Source organism: Anser anser, assembly GCF_964211835.1.
Source record: "Anser anser genome assembly, chromosome: 13".
Lineage (NCBI taxonomy): Eukaryota > Metazoa > Chordata > Aves > Anseriformes > Anatidae > Anser > Anser anser.
In genome coordinates, this window is record NC_139734.1 from 14,039,763 (window position 1) to 14,066,671 (window position 26,909).

The 26,909-nt window shown below is 38.8% G+C and overlaps 1 protein-coding gene across 5 annotated transcripts in view; it reads left to right on the forward strand.

Annotated features, from left to right (window-relative positions):
• HTR2C (5-hydroxytryptamine receptor 2C) overlaps nt 1-26,909 on the forward strand; it is a 310,851-nt gene that overhangs the window by 92,752 nt on the left and 191,190 nt on the right. Inside the window, exons 2-4 of one of the 5 annotated variants that reach the window (XM_083797960.1) lie at nt 5,383-5,533; nt 9,743-9,823; nt 15,564-15,616. The exons of 2 other annotated variants lie outside the window; for them this stretch is intronic. The gene's annotated coding sequence lies outside the window, so the exon portion shown is untranslated. The remainder of the gene's footprint in view (nt 1-5,382; nt 5,534-9,742; nt 9,824-15,563; nt 15,617-26,909) is intronic. 2 more of the 5 variants (XM_083797969.1, XM_083797967.1) reach the window with 2 other exon arrangements.

Here is a 26,909-nt window from a genome sequence, read left to right on the forward strand (position 1 = left end):
TGGTCATCAGAGGTGGGTATTCCGGGACAGCAGAACACGATATTCTGCTAACATTCCCACTGACTCCATATGCAGAAACCTTTCTAACCTTGGACAAAATTGCCTCTCTTCAAACATCCAACGGTGTTATTAGCTCCTGTAGCTACAGCATGACCCTGGGACCTCATGTGCTATTTATCTGCTGTGACTTCTATATAATATTTAAGTCTGATTTCCAACACAGAGTACATCCTTCTGTATGCCCCACCATGGCATTCTTTGACCCTAGATGAGCAGACTTGTATTTTGCTGCGTTAAAATGTCTGATATTTGGCAGGCCTGGGCTTATGATAAGAACGGAGTCGTTTGGCTGTAGCTGCCTGAATCTGACCGTATTTATTCCTTAAGCTAGTTCTGAGTTGCATTGGGCTGAGAAACTTGTCTCTGTAGGCCCAGTCAAAAGCACTTCCATTCGCTGATGGTTTCTCGTTAAAATTACATCTTATTGATTACCAGTGATTTTTAAAGTGTTCTGTAGTAATTTCATGTAATGATATTCTTATTGTCAGTACTCAGTGTGTCACTGAGGCATTTGCAAAGGACAAGTTTGTAATGCAGCAGCTTTGCCAGCATTTTTTCCCCATCCTGCTTTATTAAGTGGATTAAAAATTCTTTCAGTGTTATCAAATAGGGCTGGCTGGGATTCCCATCATATGCAGACACAAGGTTCTGATGCAGCCTGAGGCTGCAACCATCTCTACTGCTTTCCACGTCCTGATGGACTTCAGATGATGTTTTCCAGGAGAGACTTATCAGATTTCGATTGCTGTTGAGGTATTCATAAAATAACCCAAGGCAAAGATAAAGCAAATTACGTATTTTGTTTGAGCATTGTTATGTTTCCCTATACTTTTTGTCAGTGTTGGGTTTCCCGCTGGCACTTAAGGAAAGAAAAGAAAGTAATGAAATTATGAGTTCAGTCGTCTAGCGGTTGCTCTGTGATTTTGATCTGGGGCTCGTGTCAAGTCTATAATTACCTGAATAACCATCCTGACCGCCTACAATTGCTGGACTAATATATTCCTTTGGGGTCCATCATAAACTCTCCTGTTAAGCTCCTCATCCGGCATTGCTGGCCTCTAGCTCTTTTCCTGAGCTTGAACATCTTTTTCCATTGCTGCTCCCTTGAGGTACTTCCCTTCCAGCAGGAAAATGGAGTAAAATCTTTCCTCCTCCAATCACTGTGAAAGGCTTGCATGCTGCTTTCTATTCTCTGTATGCTCAGTGCTCACCCTGCTATTTCTTACTCATTTAGCATCCCTTGTCCTTATCTTTGGGTCTCTCTGTCACTCCACTTTGATTACTTTTTCCCCTCTTTTTGCCATCTTCATTTTTTCTTCTTTTTTTTTTTTTTTCCTTTTTTTTTCTTGAACAGTCCATTTATTTCCTTGACATAACAATTACTGACAGTCTGGTATCCTGTCTCCAACAGCAGCAAATAGCAGATGCTTAGAGAAGAATATAAGAAACAGGGTGAGAATATAATAACCCTAATATATCCTGCCAGCAATGATCAGTATCACGTATGCCTGACTGTGTTGTGAATGTGTTTAAGCAGAGCCCAGTGGGGGATATAATGCCTAAAACCATGTGGGTGAGAAAAGGATAATTTTACAAGATGGCAAATTTTCTCGCATAGCTGCTGTTCTCTAAAAGCGCTGCCCTCTCCTTGCATTGCTTTGCTTTGCTTACCACAGAAAGCTACAGCAGTGCTGTGCTTGTTCTGAGCATGCCCTGGGGTTCATCTGCAGGGCTCCTTGCACCTGATTGAATACGAGTTTGTGTTTCTCTCCCTTGGAGGTTTTTTAGGGTGATGATTGCAGTGTGACAAGATAAAGGGAGAAGTACTTGCTTGGTTATGAGCCTTTATGTGATTGCACTGTCTGACAATTTTCTCCAGCTTTCAATCTTCGGCTAGCTGTAACGCAAGCTGATGTAGCTGGAAGTGTGATATTGAGAAAGATTTTTGTGGAAAAATCGTGGCCACATAAGGGAGGGAGAGATTCAAAAATGTTTCCCCTTCCTATGGAGATATTACAGGTCTGTCATGCTTGTCCCACAGGTGAGTGAGTGAGCACCACTGTAATCCCTGGGGAAACAGGCGTGGGCCAAGTGTGTGCTCACAGGCGTAGAGAAGCGGTGTGCTGTGGCTGTCACTGGAAATCCATCAGTTGCTGGACGAATTGCTATAAAGCAAGAGAAAGTGCAGTAACAGTGCTGGGAAATATTTTGAGCGGGGTTTCCTAGGCTGAATAGGAAAGGGGTTGCATGTTTTTTTGTCGTTTGGTTGGTTTTTGTGAGGTGGTTGTTAGCTAGTTTATTTTTACTCTTTGGTCACCATTGTACTGGGGATAGTGCAGTGTAGCAATCTTCTTAGTCATATAACTTTGTCATTGCGACAATGTGGTGGTAATGTTTACATCTATATTTCTGGCTAATGAGGCAGAAGATAAGTGGATGTAATAAAATTAATAATAAAAAAGTATCTCTTGCACTCTTCTACTTTAAAAACCACAAAAAAATCATACAAAACAGCATTTTTGCTCAGCAAGGCAAGGTAGGTATATGAGGAAAAATAACTTATACAGAGATGGATTTCAAGCCCACTGTAGTCCATAGGTGCCTTCTATTGAGCTGATGGATTTCATGGTGATGTACTGCAAAACATTTTAAAAAGTATTTTAACACCCTAAACAGAAGAGAGATGCATAGGAAGAACCTTCTCAGTGGAAATTAACTCTTAATCTATGTTGTGGCTTTTTTTTTTTTTTAAAACCTCTGATCTGCATCTCTACCCATCCACATGCCTCAGGCACTCTTGCTCACTGTGCTCGACCTGCTTGGCAGTTTAAAGGTGTAAAAGACAAGCGAGTCCCCTTATTGGATTAATGCTGGGACGTGAGCCTCTGCTTGCTGATGGCTGCTTCCTTGCAGGTGGGAGCAGGGCTTTGCATACGGAGGAAGGCTGTGAGCATTAGCCAGGATGTTGGCTTTGCTAAGGTGCGACGGTGAGGTGTAGTAGAGCAGCCGACGTAATAGGAGGATGTGGATTTGGGGTGTGTGTATTTCCTTCTGCATCTTCGTGGTTACTTTCAGGTTCATTTTTTATTTCCAGATTATTTGTTTCCTGAAAACTTCTCCAATCTTTATTTAAGTCTGAAACAAAGTCTGAACCTGTGAAGCAAGTAGAAAAATGTATTTTAATTTTTTAAAACGCTAGGTTTGAAGTTGCATTTAAAAATCTCTATTAGCAAGTTGAATATATTATCTAAGGCACTATGCAGTGAAATCAGAAGAGTGATGTTGCAGGAATTAGATCTCTAACTGTAAGTTCTTCACTTCTGCACTTTCTCTGTTACCATCAGTACTCCAGCAGCGAACAACCACAGTTTGATTTATCCTCAGCTGATGGTTGGATTTACAGATATACATTTGTTTTTTTTTATCAGAGTTGTGTTTTCTTCACATGATATGTTTTCTTATTGTGCCTGTTGCTTTGTGCATTGCTAGCTGCAAAATTTTTGTAGAAGTCCTTGGAACTTCCTTAGGATAATATATGAAAGAATAATGGGAATAAAGAGGGATTTTTATTGACATGACAGGCCTTCTGTACCCAGCTCTTTACCATATAACTTCACCAAGAAGGAAAAGGGTCCTTCTATTAATATAGATGAGTCCATAAGTCTCTACAGCTCTAACCACTCTAGTGCATGCTGTGTGATTGTTAAAAAGGATTGGGCGTTATTCTTCCCAATTTTTTTCTCCTGGAAGTGTAAGAGTAATGACCTATGCCAAGTGATCGTAGCAGTGGATTTAGGGGATGTTCAGGAGAAGAGGGTGAAGCACACAGTGAGCCTTTCCCAGGCGGAGTTTTTTTTTTTAACTTCGTGCAAAGTTGCGCGTGCCAGGCCTTAGGACTTCGTGAATATGAAAATTAGCTTATGTACCTTCCTGCCCTGGATTTATAATTCCTTTGATGCCAAAGTGAACTGTATCTAGAGACTCAGGGTAGAAATATGCCTACTGATATATGTTTTAGTTCTGTGTAAATCATTTGTAAGTACAGCACACTCTATTCATTTAGCTAGTGACAGTGTTATTTAGGGGTGATACGAAGCAGTCACAAAGTAATAAGGATTGCCTGAGGAAAAAAAGGTGCTAAAGCTCTTAGGTGTAATGCTAATTTAAGTAAAATATGTGCTGTACTGGGGCTGTAGAATATCTCTCTTAGAAGTCTTAATAATATTCAACTCTTAGATGCTTAAAGGTTCGTTTTATTCAAAATGAAAACGCCATGGTTATTTAAGTACATTTAGACTCATTTTATAGGTTGGGTTGATTCATTCTGTTCTTAAAATCATATTTTATGGGTATCTTAACAGAAGGGACACCTGTGCCTACCTAATGTATGTAAATGTAGTCCAGCGGTGAATTTCCCTAGCCATGATAGAAAGCACAGGGAGCTAACTTCTAATCATGATGCTAAGTCAGGCCATGTTTCAGGTTAGGCTGATACACAAGGACATCAGTATTAAGCGGATATTACTTTAATTATATATTAATGCTGATGTGGTGCATAGAAAAGAATGCAACTCTCTCCAAGACCTGAATAAAAAGTAAATGTCACAAACAGAGATCTGCTAACTTTATGTTAAACCAAATCATAAATATGCCAAAAAGTAATAGAAAGCCATCCTAACTTGGGTGGGAGAAGAAGGAGGAGGCTACTTATTGCCTCTGCTTTTGATTTCTCTAAAGGTTTTTCACTGTAACATCTCTTGCTAGAACGATAACCTTGACCTAGTTGCAAATGAAGTTAAGTTAGATTGGAGCTGTTGCTACCGTCTTGCTGTGTAGGTGCTTCCTAGTCATGGTGCAATGAAGAAAAACAATTCCTACTAACTTTAAGTGCCCCTTTATATATCCCAAAAGATAAGTGCCTTTTTTTTTTTTTTAATCTTTTAACTATTGGAACGTGGATTAAAGCATAGCAGGATAGCAATGATGAGATGGCTGTATTTATTGGCAATATCAGCCTGTGTGAATGCTGGATGAGGTCCTCTCCAGCCTGATTAGCAGTATTTTTCCAAGGTGAGATGAAATATTATTTTAGTTTGTGGTGAGCCCTGAAAGTAATAGTTGCCATTAACTAAAGATTTAAACTTTGTCCCTGGCTGCTGCTGGGTGTAGATTTTATGACGGTTCTCTTTTTATTTCTCCAGCTTCTGTTGTATAGTTTGTGTTCATTTAGTCTGTCAAAATAGGCTGTCTCATCTTAGGCTTCCAATTAATTTTCCGGAGTGTTGCTGTGTATGAGGTACAATTTTTCCCTGTCTCTTTCAGCTGTGGCATGGCAAATACTGTATCTTCCTGCACCACAGCAGCAAGTCCTCCCATGCTTTGGGGAAGAGCAGACGTGGATGCTGTGCTAATGATCTTCATTTGGGAGAAGACATATCCAGGAAGGCAAATTTCCTTCCGCCCTACTGAAGCAGTAAGCTCTGTGTACACATGGGGGTCTCTTCCATTGCTTATTAAGCTACTGGGGCTCATACAACCCCCCTTTCTTTCTCTCCCCATCTCTCAGGAAATAAAATCTCAAAGGTTATATTTTTTTTTTTAAATATGTGTCTTAGAGGTGTGAGATGCCTTGCAGCAACTGTTCTGGTGCCCTGCCATATAAAGTCTCCAGTAAACACACAAAAGCACAATGATGTGTGTGGGGCAGTTCTATGGTTATCCCAAACAATTAGAAGGCACCTGGGCAGCGACAGGCAAACTGAGGGGAGTTCTTGTTGTTTTTTAACTGGAATCACACATTTGGATTTCTTTTTTCCTTTTTAACCTGCTTTTTCTTTTTTTTTTTTTATTCTATCCAAACTTCTGGATGTTGTTTCTGTTGTAGACTGCTGAGCATCACCACTCTTTCAGTGGATATAAAGAATTTAACTGCATGATTTTTTAGATTTTGCAATGCAACTGTCTAATTTTTAAAGGTGTATTCACATTTTTATATCAGTTTTTGTGATATATTTGGAAAATTCATGCTTTACTGTTGAATGCAAATCTCAGCATATTGATGTTTAACTGTTGCAAAGTGACACAGAGCAGAGTAAACTCACTGTGCTGTTCTTGCAGCGTGTTTATTGCTTTTGCAGTACTGGCATACTGGTGGGAAAAAGATTTGTTTCATGCCATGCAGCTGAGTTAACCATGCTGCTGGCAGGTCTCTGGTGGCTCTGTGTTTTTTCTTTGAGTCTGCTACCTGTTCCAGGCAGATGGTGTTCAGGTTGCAGGCAGGCTGTTCTTTGCTGAACGAACCTGTCTGATCATTACAGCCAAATGAGAACAACTATGAACATCTTTTGTCTCTAACGTTGTCATATGAAGAATGGCGGGGTGAAATCTGAGCTGGTATCTGTGCCTGTCCCAGAAATACGTTGTCTATTTAAAATATTCACGGATGTCATTTTTCTCAGCCCCTGCTGTGAGGGATGAAGCTAGGAGACGGGAAGTGACCAGCCATAGCTGTAAGATAAACACCAAAGATTTTGTGTCATGCTTTCATGGCTCTAACCTACTGCTCAGAAGGATCTCCTATTAAGCTTTAGAAAGTTAGCTAGTCTTGTAGCTTTAAAGCTCTGTTTGTCACCTGTTTATTAGCTGTGGCTGCAGGAAGAACTAAATCCACGATCCAAATGATAGATCTCAATATGTCTAAAATAAATTAACAAACAAAAGAGCCCCAACCCCTTTTTACTCTGAATAATGTCTCTCTACACTTACTTCAACATTTTTGTGTGTAGGCTGTGTCCAGGCCAAGAAGATAATTGTGATCAGGAGGGTTCTATCGGCCACATGACTGTCTCCAGCAATAATGAATTCAGAGCCCTCTATAGATTTTTGCAAGTGGGTTTACAATGTTCTTACATTGAGGTAGAAGATGGTATCTACCAGAGACAAGCAAAAAGCTCACTAGTAACACTTTGTGAATAATAATTACAGAGCTGTATTCACCTCTGATTTTTATTCTGAAATTTCTGGGAGAAAACTGCATACTGAGATAGAATTTTCTCTCATGTTATGTTTTACTCAAGGACTTCTCTTTCACTTCTGGCTGATTGAGGAAAAATGAGAAAATACTTTATCGAACCTTAATATTCCCAGTAGTGTGAGAAGCATCCTAAAGGGCTGGATGTATGTTATAATGGCAGTGGTCTCTTTGAAGATGGGTAGCGCAGGGATCAAGCTTGAAAATCTAGATATAATTTTGTAAGATAGTTCAGTTTAGTCAGGGCGATAGATTTAATTTTTTTTTGATTGGAAAGGAAATAGAAAGGTGTGAGGCTTTTTTAAAAAATGATAGGAAAGGGTAACTCCTTTTAGAGAAGAGGCCTTGTTTTCTCCATTTTCATACAAATGTAGATGTTAATTCCTGAAAAGATAAAGATCTGTGCACAAATTGCTGCCTGGAATTGTTGCTTCTGTCTTTCATAATAGCAATTTCTGTAGCACTATATAAAAATTCATTTCCATGGCAGAGGTGGGTTATATGTAATTCTGAAAATGTGCCACATCTTTAATGAGCACTGATGAAAAAATATTTATTAACAGTTCTCTGGTTATCAGAAAAGCTTTTGAGTGTTCAATGTTTACAGATTCTGTAATGTGTTTCCTGGGTATTGGGGCAGTTACCGTTCATAGCAAAGCTCTGCAAAGGGATGCTTTTTTTTTTTTAGATGATGTTATTCTTTATTTCTGTGCAACTTCTCAAGCTTACCATAGAAAATAACATCTCCAGACTACACGATTTTCCCAAGTTAGTGACTTTTATGTGGATGATGATTGCAGCCAAGGAAAGAAGGATATTAAAATGGGAAGTTGTATGTGGATGTAGTGAATAAAAGCCATACAATATTTGTATTGTAGCTACGTTGCGGTAAAAGCCTTTGAACGTTATATGAAACAGCATCTCTGAATATCGAACAGTGTTTCGCTGCAACTGAGGTGGTTGAGATGGACCATGAGTCCCAAGCTAATGAACAGTTCCTTAAATCAAGACATCAAATCCATCAGAAGAAATCAAGTTCCCACTTTGTGATCATTAACAACACTGAATCAACATGTGAAAACCTGGGTGTGCCTTGTCTTACCCAGAAGGATCCTTGGTAGCTGTGAGGGGTTACACCCTCAGGAGCCACAGTCTCTTAAGAGTCTTGTGAGGAGAAGGAAGGGAAGGGAGAGACTGGCGATAGAGTAGGAGCTTCTCAGGTTTGTGGTTGAATACCTGGCAGCACTGAATAGAGAAATACCTCTCTTTGTCTCAAACTTAATGAAAATGCCCCCTCAAAACAGCTCTCCTGATTTGTCCTACATTCAAAATAGAAATACCTTTGCTTTCTCGCTTCCGATGGCACTCAATGAAACACACAAATGTGGGCAGGAAGAGACTCTGAATACCCCATTCAGAATATGCAATTTGGATTTTTTGTTTGTTTGTTTTTAAAGAGAGAGGCTTTGTTTTATGATTTACTTATTGCATGACAGGAGTATTTTTGTTTTTATAATAAGAAAGCAGTTTAATTGAATTCCTTATTTTATAGGCAGGGTCTAAACAAGAATTACTAGAAGGTAATTTCTATAATGTTGACAATTCTCCTTTTTGTAACACTTATTTATAAGACTATCATGACTGTGACACAGATGTATGTACCAAAATAGTACATATTTATAGACTAAGTCTATAGTTTAAGGCAAATAAGTAGGTCTTGCCTTTAGTAAGATATTTTCCTGTATAAGGACTATGTTTTTATATAGTGTGGATAATGGTGTCTTTGCTATCTGAGGAGTGCATGGGTATGACTCACAGTGTCATAAATACTACTGCTATTACAGTGAGCATCCAAGTGAAATTACACAAAATTATATATTTGCCAGGGTTCTTTTCTCTAACGGCCAAACTTGAAAATAGAAAGCTTTATTATGCGTTTTGATGCATTTGAACTATTCGGTGTTCTTGGTGGCCCACTAGACAATTTAATAGGGCTCCTGAACATCATCAATAATTCATGTGTCTCTTAAACAAGCTTGTGGTACTTGTTCAGTGACAATCAGACCATGCGATACCGGGAGCTGCTCTGGGATGTTCAGGGCCACCTACTATCCAGCCTGTCAGTGCTGGTTCTTGACCTTACAGAAGTGCAAGCTTCATGGATTTGAGCCCTGCGTGGATTGTCCCAAGCAGGGAACTTTGCTCCCCCAAGCAGGGGCTTTGCCTCAGCAAGCCCACTGTGCCCTTATTATAACAGTATTTTCATGAACAGGAGGTGATTGTTTTCTGAGGATGTGGAGAACTTTGTTTCAATGTGAGTTGCCTGCTGCGGGAATGATGTAGGCCATCACAGGATGAACACGCAGGGTGTTCAGTTCTGGCTGGGCCAGACACAGGAAATGGATGACCCAAAGTGAGGAGGTGTGGAGGAGGCCTAGCCTGGGCTAAGTGAGGGTGCAGGTAACATTAGCACAAGTGTAAGGCAGTGTTAAACTGGAGTGCACGGTTCCAGCTCAAGGCAGAACTGAAAATCCAGTGATTATTGTAGGATACTGATGTTTATTAAAAAAAAAAAAATGGAATAGAAAACGTTATGTGGTTTGATTTTTTTCTGCTTTGTGGTATGTCTTTGTTTTTATTCTTGTTTTTCAGTACTGGAACATCCCTTGCTATGCTAAATACCATATCCAAATAGAAGGTTTTAGAATCAAAGAGGATTGAGAAGGGCAAGGGGTGAGTACAAGGGAGGCCATTCCCTATAGGGGTCTGTCCTCTTGACGTGCTTCAGGCAGTTCTGCTGGCAACATTTGCGTTCTTTGACCTCATTTTACCATTGGAGAACGGAGACATGTAAAAATTAAATGACTTAGATAAACATCTTGGTAGAGTTGAGAAATGTCTGCCAGTTTCCTGTATAGCAGTCCAGTCTTTTCCTGCAAAAATCTTCATCCCGTAGACTTGTCACATCTAAGCTATGACTGTGTGTCTACAGATAGGGTAAGAACTCACAAGAGCTCAGTTATTAAGGGTGTAATGTCTTGAACAAGTATTTCTGAAAACTGTTAACACTGTTGAATGTGAATCTGTTGAATAAAGAGCAGGAACTGGGCAGATGAAAGAAAACGGCGCAAACCATTCACGTGAGTTTTTCTACAGCTGGAATCAGTCCAAAGTCAAGACCTTCTCTCTCCCTATTTGAAGTTATTGTTCTTTATCAGGTTTCTAAGAAAGATCCCATGCTGGTTTCCTTAGGGCTGTATTTGCCAGCAAGATAATGGCCAGATTGCCCTGTCTTTGTTCAGGATGCAGAAGTGTGTGAAGAACTCCATGGCTAGGCAGCTTTCAGGAGCTGAGCTACTATCCCCAGGCAAATGTGCTCTGTGCTGGTTTGAAAATAGGTTTTTGCAGATAGCCGAAGGACTGGTAATGCAGCACAGCGTATCTCCTTTGGCTAGCTGGGGTATTTGGGCTGAAATGAGAATTCTTGCTCCATAGTGAGAAAACAATAAAGTGGCTGATTGTACTACCAGACCTTATGCCTCACACTTATGCCTCAGAGTGGTGGACAGAAAGAAAAGGCAAGTTGTTTCACGCCAAGGGTTACCATGCTTGCTTGTCTGGGACACACATTTCCCAGTAAAGTAAAGCCACTTTCTCATTAGGCTGTCATCTGGGCATCAAAGACCACGGTTCATGTACCAAATGTGGTGTTCCTCGTGGAATTTGGAACTCCTAGCATTTGAACCTACAGGTCAAAGCTTATTTCCTGCTTCTTTTCAAACTTTAAGAATCTGACATAAAAGGCTAGTGAGTACCCGACTGACTGCGGCTGAGCTTTGAGCAATGCTGCCTCTGTTGCCTGTTACATGTCTGGAGCTGCTGTGTATGCAGCATTACAGGTTGCATTGCTGTTGCCCAAACTGCTCTTCACAAATCAAGTAACTCTGAAATGTGACAGGATGGTACCGTTTTGTAAGGATTTCTTTTATCCATATTTTTTATCCCTATTTTTCTATCTTATTGCTGTGACAAGTGCTGGAGTCCCTCCAGACTGTCAGTAGGCCACAGCCTGGGACCCTCTTTTCAAATCTGCTTTATTACTTAGTGGCATATTTTGTTTCCATGGAGACCTGTCCCCATCCCCAACCGAATTCAAATTATAAGATTGTCAGGTGCATAAACAATGCTGTCATTAAATAGCGTTCTCAGGTCTGAACAGATGCTTGTGTGCCTTCCCAGGCAGGCAGTGTGGCAGCAGGAGAAGTTATGTGGCCACCAGAATTTGTTGCAAACCTGCAAAGCCCTGAAAGATCTGATGAAACCAGCTGCTGCACCCTGGAGAGGGGTTTCCTGTGGCTGGTGTTCTTCAAGGTTGTCACGTCCATAACAGTTATGTCCATAGGAAAGGTGGAGTATTTTTTCGTGATCAAAAATGATGTATTTCATTTACATCTAAAAGTCTGCCTGTAAAGTAGGTATTGAAAAGAACAGATTTATAACAAGAATAAATAAATAAATAAATGTATATATATCAAACAGAGCGTGTTGTTAGCAGGAAAATGAGATTAACCAGAACACGCATCTTGGAGTGAGGGGTGAGTTTCTATCACAGAGCGTGGAAATGCAGCTATGAGATATCCAAACAGTTTTTGTGTTCGTAGTGCTGTGATGAATAAGAGTTGTTGATTGACATTAATATTTTCCATCCTACTTGTATACTGGCATAACAAGAATTGCTCATGGCAATATTATTTTCCTTTCAGTTCCTCCCCTATGGATGTAATGGTAGGAGATCATCAGTAACTGGAAAAAAAAAGCTTACTTTAATGATGTAGAAGTGAAAGTACTGTGTCTGAAAGAATAGTGTTTCCCTTTGTGTCTTTGTGAAGCCTTACAGATACTATTATATTGGTAACCACTTTTTGTAAGTGCTGTATTAGCAGGACAAAAACGCTGCACAAGAGAATTTGCAAATCTTTTTGGGAGAGCCATTAGACTGTGAGAGAAAATGTGGTTCTGCATCTCTCTAAAAATAAGATATTTGCATCTGTATAAGAACTTCAATTTTGGTAGCCAGGAATAGTCTAGGAATCTTCATTGTAATTGTTAAGAACTACTGAGTTGCACAATTACTGCTTTGAGAGAGATGTGAATGTACTTGGTATTTCAGATGACATGGAGAAGAATTTATTACTATTTAAAAAGCTGGAGGAGTTTACTTGTTTGCTGGCAAACAGTATAGAAATTCAGGAATTGCCAGGCTGGAGAAGGCTTCAGGTCTGTCTTGTTTGGTGTGTCTGCCCTGACAGACGTTAAGATCAGAGGTTTCAAAGAATGGGAGGAACCTTGTCGTAGGAGAGGTGAGATGATTTCTTCAGCTGGTGGAAGCCAGTTGGTGGGAGGACAGCAGAGATGCAGAAAGGGTGCTACTTTTTTTTTTTTCTTCTGCGTGTGTGTGTGTGTTTGTGCATGTGGCTGTCACTTAACATTTGAAGATCCTAAATGGAAATCATCGGTTTGGAAAGTGGTCAGTGCCAGGACATTGTTTTGCATAAATTAGCAGTTGGTTTGGTTTATGAGTATGAAATTTTGGTGCTATGGATCTCCACTCTACATTGCTAGTCACAGAGTTGTAGCCTGAGCATTGTCTGGGGTCCCCCTGAACTCAAGATGGGAGGTGTCTCATATCGGTTGGGTCTTGGATCATGCAGAAGAGCCCCCCAAGGCCTGCAGCCTGGAAGCCAATAGTGGTAGGATTTTGTGCAGTGTGGAGTGATGTGGTCGGGTCATAGATTTGCTGATGTGCATCAGCTCATGTGATGCGAGAACAGTAACCATTTTTGGAACTACTGCAAAATGTCCACAGCTCTGCATCTGAGAACGGTTTTCACTTACCTTTGAGATAATGTTAACCAAATAAAACTATTTCACGTTGTTCTGTAAAACTACAGCTGTGCGTTGTTCTGTGCTGTGATGAAATCTTCCCATTCATCAGTTTCGATCAGCTCTGTTCTGCATCCTCTCCGTAGCATCTGTCAAGTTTTTGTCTGCTTTTTGTTTTTCATTAATTTATTGCATAGATTAAAATAGATGAGATATGATGTACTTTTTGCATTAACGCTGCCAGAATCAGAAGCCTAAAATAGGGCTGTGCTAACAGGTGCACATATTCTTTGTCAACAAATAGGTGTCAGTTCCTAATTGCGTCTTTTAGTGGTTAGGCTGAATGCTGTAGCTGGGTGTCAGAGTGGAGTACCATTTGGTTATCATTTCTGCCTTGCTAAGTATTCCCTGCTGCAGAATGTTATTGGAATAAGCTCTTAACATGTCTGTCTTCTGGTCCTTGGAAAGACATGTTTTTCACAGCACATTTTCTTTTGAAGTCTGATTCAAAGTCCATTGTAATCAGTGCACTCTCCCATGCATTTTAATGCAGCCAAATCAATGGTCATGCAATTAGGAACAAAGAATATTGCTCACATCTGCAGGGTGGGAGGATGCCATGATGTTGAAAGGGACATGGGCATCCTGCTGAAAGCCAGCCACGTGTGTGTGTGTTTGAGCATTGTGGGGGTAAATGTGGCCCTTGAATATACCTGCAGGGGAAGGATTGTTGTTTCTGTACTGCGCACAGATGAGATGGCTGCTTAGGAAGTCAGCCCCACTCTGATGTTAACACTTTTTACAAAGGATTATAGCAATTTGAAGAGGGTTCAGAAAAGCTCTGCAAAAAATTATGTCTGTAAAACCTGCATTTTTAATGAGAGGCTCATCCTAGCTAAAATAAGGTTAATAGAATACTTATTAAACTGTATAAATACTACAGCGGGAGATTTGTGGGCATCTAAAACTAGTAGGCAAAAGTGGAGCTATATAAATTGGTGGACGGAAGCTAAAATTAGGCTGATATGTGTTGTAAGAAGTGTAATTCTAAAAATTCTTACCGAAGAGCATGGTGGATCTTCATCACTAAAAGTCCTTAGGAATATGCCAGTTTTGAAGGTCAGCACATTGCCGACTTTCAGGGTAGCTGCAAAAGTCTCTGATTACAGATCTGCGTGTTATACTGTGTACAAGATCATATTGTTAAGACTATCTCCTCTTGGCCTTAAAGCCTAAACATTTGTCATTCACTGACTTGAGTGAGCTTTGTAGTAAATTCTTTCAAAATCATACCATTAGGTGCTAATTCCTGTAACGATCCAGATACAATTTGTTGGGATTGCTCTATAACACAGTGATTTTAGAAAAGATTTTTTTCTTTCCCGATTTGATTTGATGTTTTTCAATGTCCTTATTTTAAATTGATATTTCTTAGAATATCTTTTGCTGGAGCAGATTTTAAATATAATGTTTTTAACTATATATAAAATTATCTTGCTGAGGCTCGTGAATGTTCTCTCCCAAGAGAGAAAACTCTAGCTAAATATTCTGGGGGAGGAATTAAACTTTTTTTTTTTTAAAAAAAAAAAGACAAACCAACCTTTTCAAATACACATTAAGTGAAGAAAGGATGGATGGGTGAAGCCTTTTTTCTTTCACAACTTTCAGCTTCAGTGTTCTTAAATATTGCTTACAGATTTAACAGGTATAAAATTATCATAGATTTTTTTCAGATTTATTTTCCTTTAAACCATTGTTTAAAGACTTACAGGTGACTACAGATTTTGCAAATGGGATTTTATAGTAAGGTCACAGTTCTGAGATTACGGTTGCTTTATTTATATACAGCATTTATTATGGTAAGACTGAGTAATGTTGCTTGCATCAATGTACTTTAAGTAGCATGCTCCATTTTTCAGTCCTGTCAATATGATGCTCAGCTGAAAGCACGGTTCATGTAAGGGTCTTGCTACAATTCCATACAGACAGATTGCCAACCACGCCCATGTAGTGTTGATTTTATATCTGCATCTTCCTTAATTACTTGTAAATAATAAGCCCTGCAAAGCAGAAAATTATTTTGATTTTGTTCTCAGGGCAGATGTAAGCTGCGTTCTTGCCTTGGAGATTTAGAAATTCACCAGTGAAGTTAAGCTTCACTAGAAGGAAAGGACATGGGCCCATGTGGTAGTGTCACACAATCCAAATGGATGACATTTTAATGCCAAACAGAATTGTACTTCTGGAAAATAATAATAACAGTACTTTACCCTGTTCTGTCTGCCTCAAAGTGCTTCATTTGCATTAATAAAGCTTTGGGATGTCCTTGCATAGTTGATGCTATTAGTATTGCAGACCAGTGCTTTTAACATTAGTAACATGTCTGTTGAATTGAAGTACAGAGTATGGGTAATATAGGAATAAGAATAATATAAATTTCAACTAAACTGGCTTAATGCGCCCTCCTCCTGTTGGGGGGTGGGGAGGGGGGAGGAGGGGGCAGAGCAGAGAATGAGACAGAAGGAAGAAGCAAAGAAGCTCATCAGATAACAAAAACACAACATGCAATCAGCTACGTTGTTCTTTACAGGAAAACTGCCCCGGAGATGCTTCCAGAGAACGAGATGGATGCAATTCAAAAGGGTAAGTGTGAATAAAGGAGTCTGGCCATTTAAAAGGAAATGGTAAGCACGACTAAAGTTTGGTAGTAGTTGTTAGTATTTTTATTCTTTTAAGATGCACACAATTTAATGTGAAACTGAAATACAGCCCCTGAGTTATCTGAAATTTATCTGCAGCCTGAACAGAGCGGTGCCTGAGAGCATGGGCGCTGCCCTGGTGCTGGCTATGTTGAGTAAAATGGTGAACAGCACCTGGTGCAATTTTATTAATGGTCTTTAGATATTTCTCTTTCCCATTTTCATCCTTGTATTTACCATTATGTTTGGATAAAACCCTGTTTACATTTACCTTGACTCCTTTCATAATAATTTTCACTCTTGGTGTTTTTCAGGTATTTGTTGCAGGGGCACTTCAGGGGTTAGGTTTTTGGGGAATTGTTTTGAGCTGAAGAGCTGTTTCTAATGTCTACCTACATGTATTTTGCTAAAATCTTAGGAGCTGTTTATCCTGAGATTTCAGTAGGTAATGGTAGCTTTCGTGAAGATCAACAGCCATTTATCCAATTGTGTTGAAAGTTTGGTTTTTCTAAAATTTTTAAAATTTAAAATTTGAAGCGTCTAAGAACTTTGAATTTTTCTTTATGAAATGCTTCTTCTCCCCCCACTTTACAAAGCTGTCTTAGCCTTCTGGAAAGATAAAGTTTGTGTGCTTAGAAATGATAATATGGAATTCCTAGCAAACTTCAGTTCTGCTTCAAACAATTGCTTTTGATTTGTGGTCCTGGCATAGGACTTCATGGAGCTTCATACCCAGGGTTAACTGTATTACAGACACCTTCCTAGCATTTATTTTAGTGCTAACACAGGTATTCTGTTCTTTTGCTGGATTTTTGGATTTTTGTGTGTGTTATAAAATATAACAGAAGCATCTGTCAGGAGTCCTCACTGCAGAAAAGGGCAAAATAATTTTCCCTGGTCTGTGTACTGCAATATCCTTCCATTGCATACTCTATTCTTACATACTCCACAGCTTTCGTTTGTCCTTTATGTTTTGTTTTCACTAAAGATCATTAGACACAGCTTAGCCTGCAGACTTTGTGCAGCTGTTATTCTTTAGCTGCTGTTTCGTTAAAGAGACTGTAAGACGCAGTATGATTCCACTGTCAAAAAAATAACATCTTTGGACCATCAGTCACCGATATGGTTTGCTTTATTCTTGAATGTACATACTTCATAAATTCTAGTGGTTACTTTGGGCTGAAATTTGCTGTGCCAATTGTATTTCTACTTCAGGGAGTGAATTTTGCAATAAAAAATGATTTTGAATGTCAGTCATTGGTGATATAGGATACCTCTGTTCCTTTATTTTGAAATTCTGCTTTCTTAGAAACTTTTTACATGACAAATCTGGTGTGTGTGGAACTATCATCATCATAATCTGTGTCATGCTTTTGGGCTTGTAGGTTTGTAACTTTTTGGAAGCGTATGAGAGTCAGTGTAGAAAAGCCTATTTCCTTTAAACACAAACAAAATACATCTGAAGAGGGCTGTCCCAGGCAGTATAGTACGGACCTTAACCTGAAATCCTTGTAGAGTGAAGAAATCTTTACAGTTTTGATGGTACTTTGTTTTATTCTCATTGAGCTGTTCTTTAACTGAAAATCTCCCAAATCCTTATATTGATCTGAATGAATCATCTTTTGTTGTGGGATGTAATTGTTGATACACAGCGTAAGGTTTAATACTGTGATGTTATTTGTCAACAAAGCAAAAAAAAATAAGTCCCACCTCTGTGTGACCAGCTGAATTCCTGGCCATTCACTGATGGCATGGTCATGGCACTGGGCATGTGGTGGCCACCATGGGAGCTGGGCTCTGCCTCGCTGGCTGCTGCAGGAGCGGGCTGAGACACTTGCCTGAAACAGCTTGCCAAGGACGCAGAATAACGGAAATAATTTCTGTGATTTACAGTCTATTTATAACTACCAAAAAAGAGTGCTTTTTTAAAGACAAAAATTGCACGAAATGTCTCCTGTCAAAATCTCACTCATCAATGTCAAGTTATCATGACATTGACAAAATAGCTATTTCTGCGTGGAAAATGTGACAAAACTGAGATCTGAATTCGTATCTGACTTTTGTATCTGATGCTTTCCTTGGATTAGGCTCATTTCTCTGGAAAAGTGTTACTTTTAAGCTAACAACTCTAAAAATGGATGACTTTTCCCCTTAAAGTAATCTTAATGTTGATCTTCTATTAAAACTGTAGTTTGCTCATTATGAAATATCTATCATAGCAGCCAGGAGGTGAACAATGTGTAGCAAATTGCATAGCCAGGTATACAAAGCAGTAAATTCATTACCTTTTCCCTGACTCTGACCCTGGAGCCTTTGAACACAACTTCAGCCCTAATAATGCAGCAGAAGAGAGAAGGAAATGACCTGTACTTGGAGGAGAAAAGCAGTCAGTTTTTGATGACTGTGTTGCCCAATACTTGATGTGCTTATATATAAAAGACTTTCCTAAGCTCCTACAGCAATTTCCATTTGTCTTGCGCAAGGATATGGGAGAATGTGTGAAGGACAGTGGAAACCAAGGGTGTTTGAATGTTCTGTGGTTATGATCCAACTCTGCGTTGATATTGATAAGAAAATAAAAATGTGGGTTATAATTCTGACAGACAGTAAATTACAGGCAGCTATTTGTTTCTGAGCCCAACCACTTTTGCATTTAATTTCATATCCTAAGGGAACATCTTTCCATCAGATCAGAAATGCTCAGAAGTTAATGGTCCTTCCTCTGCAAGATCATTTCCCTTTTAACCACGTACCAAGATCTGTCCTTTTTAGATATGACATCCTCAACTTCCCTTAAAAAAGCCACTGTGTGGAGGGGTCCAGGCCCAGTTTGTTGGAGAAAGGAATATATTGGGACCTGCACAACACTCTGCTCTGCTTCCTTTCTGGGCTTGCTACGGATCAGCTGTTTTTGGCTGACGTTCCTCTCAGCAGAGGGAGGACCTGACAGAGGACTGTTTGGGCACTCTTCTGTTCTCACCTTGAGGATGATTTTTATCCTTTTTTTTTTTTTTTCATACACCTACCTCTGCTCACTTGTCTCACAGGTACTATTCAGAAGCCTGTTTCCTTTGCATTATTTAAAACAATCAAGCAAAAACTACCATGCTTTGCAATTGGTATTAGAGGTATTCTGGGTTGTTTTTGTCTGTTTTCTCTATTTTGGCAGCAACCCTTGTCCTATTTGGCGAAAAGGGTGTTTCACTAATACTCGTCATGTAGATGAGGCAGGCAGAGAGGAGAGGAGGAGAACTAAGCATACCCTTCCCAGTAAGTACGTGCTGGTGCACTCTACAGACTGCATTTGTACCGTGTGCTGATGTACAGCTCCACCTGGGACCGGCCATATGTATGGTCCTAGACCATCAAACCTGCTGAGGATCACTCTCACAGTGTAGAGGCTGTAGTTTTAAAAGCTGTGACCCTGAACATTTTGAAAAAGGCGTGAAAAAAAGCAAATGAAAGCAAAATTTTGGTGACAGTGTTGCTGAGGCATCTTATCTTGTCCTTCGATGCATGAGTTGGGTAGGGTGAAGTAGGAAGGTGGTGGAGGATCATCAGAAAGGATTCTGCTAACATGGCATTAGCTGGCTCCTGGAGGAGGTATATGGAAAACAATTCCTGGAAAGTATGCTTGATAAACACATGGACTTGACAAGGAGCTGGTTGATATTATAACATAACCCTGAGAGAGGTTCGAGTAAGGGTTCGTCCCTTTATACAGCCTTGTTACATGGTTATCTGTGTTCTGTGGCTATCAGTGGGAAGCAAGTAAAATGAGCAGATGATGTTGAATTATCCAAGGAGTAGTGCATAACTGTATTTCTCATTCATGGTGGAGGTGGATGGAATGTCTGAAGAGATATATTTGAAGACATCCTTAAATATTTTTTCATAAAATCATGACTTGCTGATTTCAAAGCAATCAGTTCCTCAATCTGTTGTACTTATACATGGCTACACAGAAACCAGGACACTTTCAACATAAAAGACCACAGATAAGTTGTGCATCTCAAAGGTTTATTGTAAATAGCACAGCAAAGTAAGTCATCTTAGTATGTGAATTAAGATGCAATCCTTTCTGCATATTATTCATTCCTTGTAGATTATTTATTTATTTATTTTTTATACGAGAAAATCCAATCTGCTGCAGAACACTGAATCCCAGAAGTAATAATTCTGATGCAGATATATATATCTAGCATCAGCCCCAGAGCAACCCATAGATTTTTTCATGCTGTAATAAAAGCAACTTTAAAAAAAAAACACAGGAAAAGCCAAATCCTGTAATCCTTCATTCATCTTGGAGTGAAATTCTTCTGTACTGTGTGACAGCTGCTCCATCAGTCATTAAAGCTTCATGTGCTTCAAACAAAAAAGCACAGAGTAAATATTTGTAGCTGTCATTTGAGTCCCATTGGTGTGCAGACATTTGATCCCAAGGCCTTCCCTGGTTGTTTTAAAACTTTTGGGCTGTGTGTATCCCAATTGCTTGACTTAAATAGCCCCTGAGAACAATATGAACTAACCTCTCCTTTGAGGGATATGGTATTTTGTCTTAGTGATCAAACTGCTGTAGGTTTAAGTCTTTCTCCCGGCCAGGCATTTGCAGTCTGTGAATGAAAGACCTTGTGGTCTTCTCTTTAACAAACTGAATGACTTAATTAGAAGGTAGAATTTCCATACACGAGATACAACAAGATAAATGACTAGTGGGTGTCTTTTGCATTGTATGTGCCACATCAGAGTGCCTTCATATTTGCTCTTTCTCACAGTACAATGGGGTTAGCATCACTGTCTTACACAACCCTTTATTACTACTTTAGTTAGCTGCTCAAGGCAGTGCAGTAGATATAGGACTGAGTGGAGAACTGAATTTGCTTTTTTCCCCTGACTTCTGAAATGGACACAGCCTGTTTCTTGTGCTGAGTGCATCCGAGCTCACTGAGCCTCTCAGCAGCCCAGCTTATGTGCTGTACCAGCTTTGCAACTGATTTGCCTTGCAGTATCCAAGAGTGGTTGGGTTCACAACTGACTTTTAAAGGACATCAGATTATTAGAAAGTAAGGATGTGAGAACAGGGAGTTTGTGTTCCTAACTTTCATGATGTTGTCTTTTTTAAAGAATTTTGAGAAGGCCATAATCACGCTAGGAACAATTTGCCAATTCAGATAAATTTATCTATTAAATTTATCTGTTTAGATAAATTGTCAGATCTTTTTGAAAGACAGCGAATAATTTCTTGTAGCTCATCCCCCTTGCATACTGAACTTTTAGTAATTGCAGGAAAAAAAATCGTATTTGTTATCAATGAAATGCTATATTTTTGCTTAACTACTTTAAATACTGTTATTTTCAAGACAATTATTCATTTATTTCGGTGTTATCACTGTTGATAATTATAGTGTTAAGCTATTCCTTTAGCTAGGAGATGGAATGATAACTCAGTTGTCACATAGAAATTATGCATATTTTTCAACTTTTGAAATATGCTCCCCCCCCAAAAAAATACAAACAAAAAACCAAACCAAAACAAAAAAAAACCACCAAAACCATAATTTGGTACAAGCAGGGAGGATCCAAAATAATTTCACTGAAAGTTGAAAGTTGTGGACTTGAGCCTACAAAAACTCATCTTCTATAACTGCTACAGCAATAAAAAGCATAGCTAAGCACAGCTAAACACCCATAATAGAATTCATATTCATGACAGTGGTAGAGCTTGCTGGGACTTCTGCTGATGACTGTATTTAAATGGGTGTGTCAGTGTTATGCATTTAAATGAGGGCTTTCTGGCTAGGTATGCTGCTAGTCCTGGGTAATGAGTTAAGCTCTAAATCTGAAGTCTCATCCACTCTGGTTATTCATTAAAAATCAGATTTTAATCGATCTGCTATTGAACTGATTGGTAATTTGAGCTGTGTTTTTAAGGAGAGAAATGATCACGTTCAATATTTTTTTATTGTGGCTTATCTGTTTCAATTCCAAATTAAACTCTAAGGTTTTCAGTATAAAGCTGTTTAGACTTCTGAGAATGTGTCTGTCCTCTGGCACCTAGATCCTTCCTTTATTTATTCATATTTACAAAAGATATACATTTATAGATCCCCTGCAAGATATTTCCATATCGCAGAATGCTTTCATAATATCTGCGTGTTTGGAGTTCTTTGTGATGACAAGTTTAAAAATTAAATTACACAGTTGTGTCCATCTTTTTAGGAAAGAAGTCTTGATAAATTATTCAAGTTTTCAAAATTAGTGTGTAATAAATACTTGTGTATTCGTATATGAAGTTAGTTCTCCTGTGTAAGATTAAGCTATAAAAAAATATAAACCTTGAACTGGAGTAGAACTCATGCATTCATAATATCCACTTTAAATGCTAGATCAAATGTTTTCAAGCTATTGTGCAAAATATGCTCATCACTAATGAAAGTTGCTCTGAATTTGAGCAGCATCATTACAAAAGCTTGCATATCTATGAGACTAGTAATACCATGATAAAGTGAACAATGAATAAATCAACCTATAAGGCTAAAAAAGGTCCGCTGTTTCCTTTTTGTATGGTCTCTTGAATATTGCAGTCCATCTTGTTCCATCTCCAAGGCAGGAATCCATATATTAGAAGATACACATGTTGAGAGAATCTGACCCTTCTTTGGGGAGTTGGTTATAGGGATTGTTTATCAGAGCTGTGTGAAAGGGGATTCCACCAGGTCGTAGGTATATGTCCAGCTTGTCAATGCTGGATTGCTGAGCCAGACAGTAAAACAACAACGAAATGGATTTGAAACAAAAAATGGAAATGAAGAAATGAACATAGGCAAATAGAAGAAATGGGCAGGGAGAGCTCTAGTGTGTGTTGAAACCCAAGTATCTATCAAATCTGCATTTCAAATGTGTGGATAGTCAAAAAGCCGGCATAGCTGCAGCACAAGGCAGGCATGAGAAAGATGAGACAGGATACCTGGCCACAAGATACCTCCAAACACTTAAAAGTCACGGAATTAAATTCAGGCCTGCCTCTGGTTTTGTCCTGCGGTAGCTATAACAGTTGGCCTTGTCCCAGAACCAGTAGATTTTTGACTGAACAACTGGGAGCAACAGACTCCAAAAATGGTAAATCTGAGGCTGAGGAATGAGCGGCTCTTGATTCCAGATCATTTATGTAACTCCAAAGACTTCATTCTCAGTATTTCATGTTGAATGTTTTGCCTTCTTAAATGTCTATGGAACAACTGGTCAAATAGCTGTCTGCGTGCCATTCTCCATGTGCACTTTACAATGACTTATTTTGTTTTGGTAGTCCTTTCCCTTGTACTTTTGCTCCATAGTTAGCATTCTGTCTGCAAGACTGAAAGAAATACAGTACAATGTGCAGGATATGTCAGAAAACATATTAGCAGTAATTATGGGACCTGAATTTCAATAATACCCTTGTTCCTTCTATCATTTTTCTTTGTTCAAATGCTACGTAAATGGACTGCCAGTCCTTGGAAAATATTTCCCATTCATAGTAAAAGGAGTAATGCACTGGAGTGCATTAAGCACAGTCTAGCCAGCCCATCAAAAGGTACGGTTCTCCCGCTATACGTAATGTTGGTGCTGCCTCACGTTGAGTGTTGTGTGCGTTTCCAGTCTCCACAACATAAAAATGGTGTTAAAGTGTTCAAAGGAGGGCAACAAAGCCAATAAAAGGGCTGGAAGGCACGTCTTGTAAGGAGAGGCTGAGGACACTCGGTTTGTCTGCTCTGGAGAAAAGGAGACTGAGAGGCAACCTCATCGCGCTCTGCAGCTCCCTGAGGGGGAAAGCGATGGAGGTGGTGCCGGCCTCTGCTCCGTGGGAGCTGATGATAGGATGTGCAGGAATGGCACGGAGCTGCACCAGGGAAAAAATTCTCTAATGTGAAGCTAGCCTCACTAGAACAGGCTTCCTAGTGAGGTACTTGATGCTCCAGGCCTGGCAGCATTCAGGAGGCATTTGGGTCATACCATTAGTAACATACTTTAAATTTTGCTTAGCCCTGAAGTGGTCAGGCAGTAGGACCTAATGATCTTTGTTGGTCCTTCCAACTGAGCTATTCTGTTCTCTTCTATGGAAGCCTCTGGCTTTATACCATGATGGGGAGTGTCCTGCTTTCACCACGCTGGAAACATGCTTTTGTTTTAATAACTCCTCCACTACGCTGACTTTCTCCTTCATATGAGTGTTCTTGTAGTCATATCTCACCTATGGTCCATCAGATCAAAATGATAAGAATATTCAATAATCTAGAGTGGCACTGTTTTGAATGGTTTCTACTCTACGTAATGTTGGCATCTCAACCAGTCAGTACAGTAACAATCTCTGTGTATTTTGATTCATTATTTTTCAGATCATTACCATCTTATTAAATTCTTTGAGGACTGTCCTCTTCCTGGTATTATAGTAAATTACCAGAATAATATAAGTTAGGTAAAAAAATAAAAGTAAAAATGTGTGGAGTGGCTACAATCATTTTTTTTTAATTGTTTTTTTCCTCTTTCCTAGGACTTCCTTTTTTTTCCAACACTCTTTCAAGAGTCAGGTAATACACTGAAAAATACAATGTATACAGACAACCATATCCAGCACTATACTGAATATATCCTGATTGCAGGAATAGCAGTTTTTTAGGTGATAAAATTATAAACTACAGGCTTGTGTGAGGCATTAAAGACTTGAAATGTTTTATCCTTTTGTTCTGTATAAAATGTGTCGCTTTCTGTTGTATACCAAGGAAAATTCTTGCTAATTCTATGTATTATATTCTTCAAAAGGAACAGGGAAAATAAAGTTAGTAACAGTTTATCAAACTTTTTAGTTTTTTAGTTGTTTATCTTTTTCTTTCTGGACTACTGCAAAAGTGCTCGGCTTTATTTGCAAGAAATCTGCAGTGGATTTGGGGGGGAATTATAAGAAGTTTAAGTAGTGTTGTAGTCTATGGCTGTGCACAGCAAATGAAGTTTGCTGAGAATCTGGTGAAAACATTAAGGAGATGAAATAACTGTAAAGCTTTTTTATATTCTTTTTGGTGTTGCTAATGAGATAGATGCTTGCATGACCTATAATTTAGTACCGTTTTATTTCTTTATTTCATTATTCTGCATCTGGTTTACTGGATAAATGATTTTTATTTCAGATTGTTCAGCAATAATTAATCTTCAGTTAAGTAGAATTTTTCTAGTCTTTGCTACCTGCGTTCAACTGGAAAATTGAACAGCTGAAATGTTCTGATCTTTAAGATAGATAAAATGTCTTTATTTTGGCTGAATATAACTCTTATAAAAACATTTAGGACTTCTTCAGAGTATGTGGTAAGTATTCATTTTCAAGTTGTCCTCTTCCCTCCATTACCATTTGTGAGGGAAAACATAAGCACAGAAGATATGTGTATTCATTTATTTTATTTGAAAGAATCACTGTGTGTGTTTTGGTACAGGAATTATTTTTTAAAGCATCTGGTCTTTCTAATTCCATCTAGACTACAAAAATTTGAGGTTGTAATTCATTAGATATCATCAATGTTTATGATTCTTTTATCTGCTGCTAAGTCGTCTTCTCATGTTTCTGATACATATAGCTGGTTGCCATTCAAAATTAAGCTCTGTTCTTTTGAGGAGTGTTATGGGATGCAGTAATACTGCATGCTTAGCTTTCCTTGATGAATCTTTTTTTTTTTTTTTTTTTAAACTGGAATAAAAGCTATGCAGAGATGCAATAACATCAATAAGTTCAAGCTGAACAGGTTGCAACTACCCAATATGCCTGTAGCATCAACATTTAAAATCAGCTCACTCATCATTACAGTCGTAATAGCTATGTATCAGCCTTGCGGTTATTTTGACAAAGGGAAAAGGGAATGAGCTGGTATCTAGAGTCTTGCGAGCTCTCCTGTAGTTATATTGTCTCTGGATCACTAGGAATTGATTAATCTATTGGAATAAAGACTCCAGCGCTTCCTGGAGTATTGTCTAGGTTTTCCTCCACAGTTTGCATAAAATACGGTGAAGCATGGGAAAAGCTGTTATTCCAGGTATCTTGTTTGTGAAAGCAAGGAGACTTCTTGATGCGTTCTTTTGGAATGGACTGACTGATCCTGTATGGGTGTGGCAACCTTGCAGTAGACCTGATTAAAAGTTAATGAAGGGGTTAATGTCCAAGAGAGTGAGCAAGTATCAAGAAACTGATGTTTTGATGTACTAGTTGAAGTTTGGGTATATTGTGTTGTGGCAGTTGCTACGTTATACTATTTCCACATAATAACACATGTTTTCTTATACATGATCCTTGCTTATTCTTTAAACAGCATGTCCCCCAGGTAGGTTATTTGGAGTGAGCTCTGTAGTAGTTCTTGAATAAACTCATGCCTTGAAGGCTGGAAAAAACATTCCCCTGGCATTACTTAGATTCAGTGGAATTGTTTGCCTCTGAATATTTTGTCAGCAGGCAATTGCATTCCCTTAATTTAGGGTGGTGATTGCACTGTGCCTGATCCTGAGATTTCCATTAGAACAAAGGGACTGCTGCTGGAGTTGTGCAAATGTCTTCATTTGTACTCTGTACGTGTACAAATGAGAGAAATGAATGCTCAGCATTCCCGCGGGTGTGCAAGTTATACAGGTCTGATTCATCACCTGCAGCTGGGAGAATTCCTATTTTGGCTTATTGTAAGGAAGATACGTGAAAATGGTCCAGATATCCCCCACAGATATATTATTATAGTGTCACTGCAAGATCATCATCTGTTTATGAAACTTCTAGAGAAAATATTACAGCAATATAGAAAGTTCCAATATGATGGTAACTTCTGCATACCCACAAAAATATGTAATTTTAATTTATTGTATCACTCATTTCTGTTTTCTAGGGGAAGTACTGAAATAACATGTTGTAAAGCAGATTTATTCCTATGAAATACAAATTTCCTTTTCTCACTGAGCCTATTATGTATTTAGCAATTTACCAGTTTTTCATAACAATGAACACATTGTATAATAGGGATAATTTTACTGCCATTGTATTAAGTTTTAATAATACTTTAAAATGAGCATTTTTTTATGACATATGTAATTTCAGTGTCCCGTAAAAACTGTTAGGAGAATAAAACTGTTAGGAGAATAGAACAAATTAATAGTGCTTACCAATAATGGATCTTGTCAAAATTCATTTTAAAATAACAATGATCATAGTAATTTATTGCAATGAGTTTCTTGTG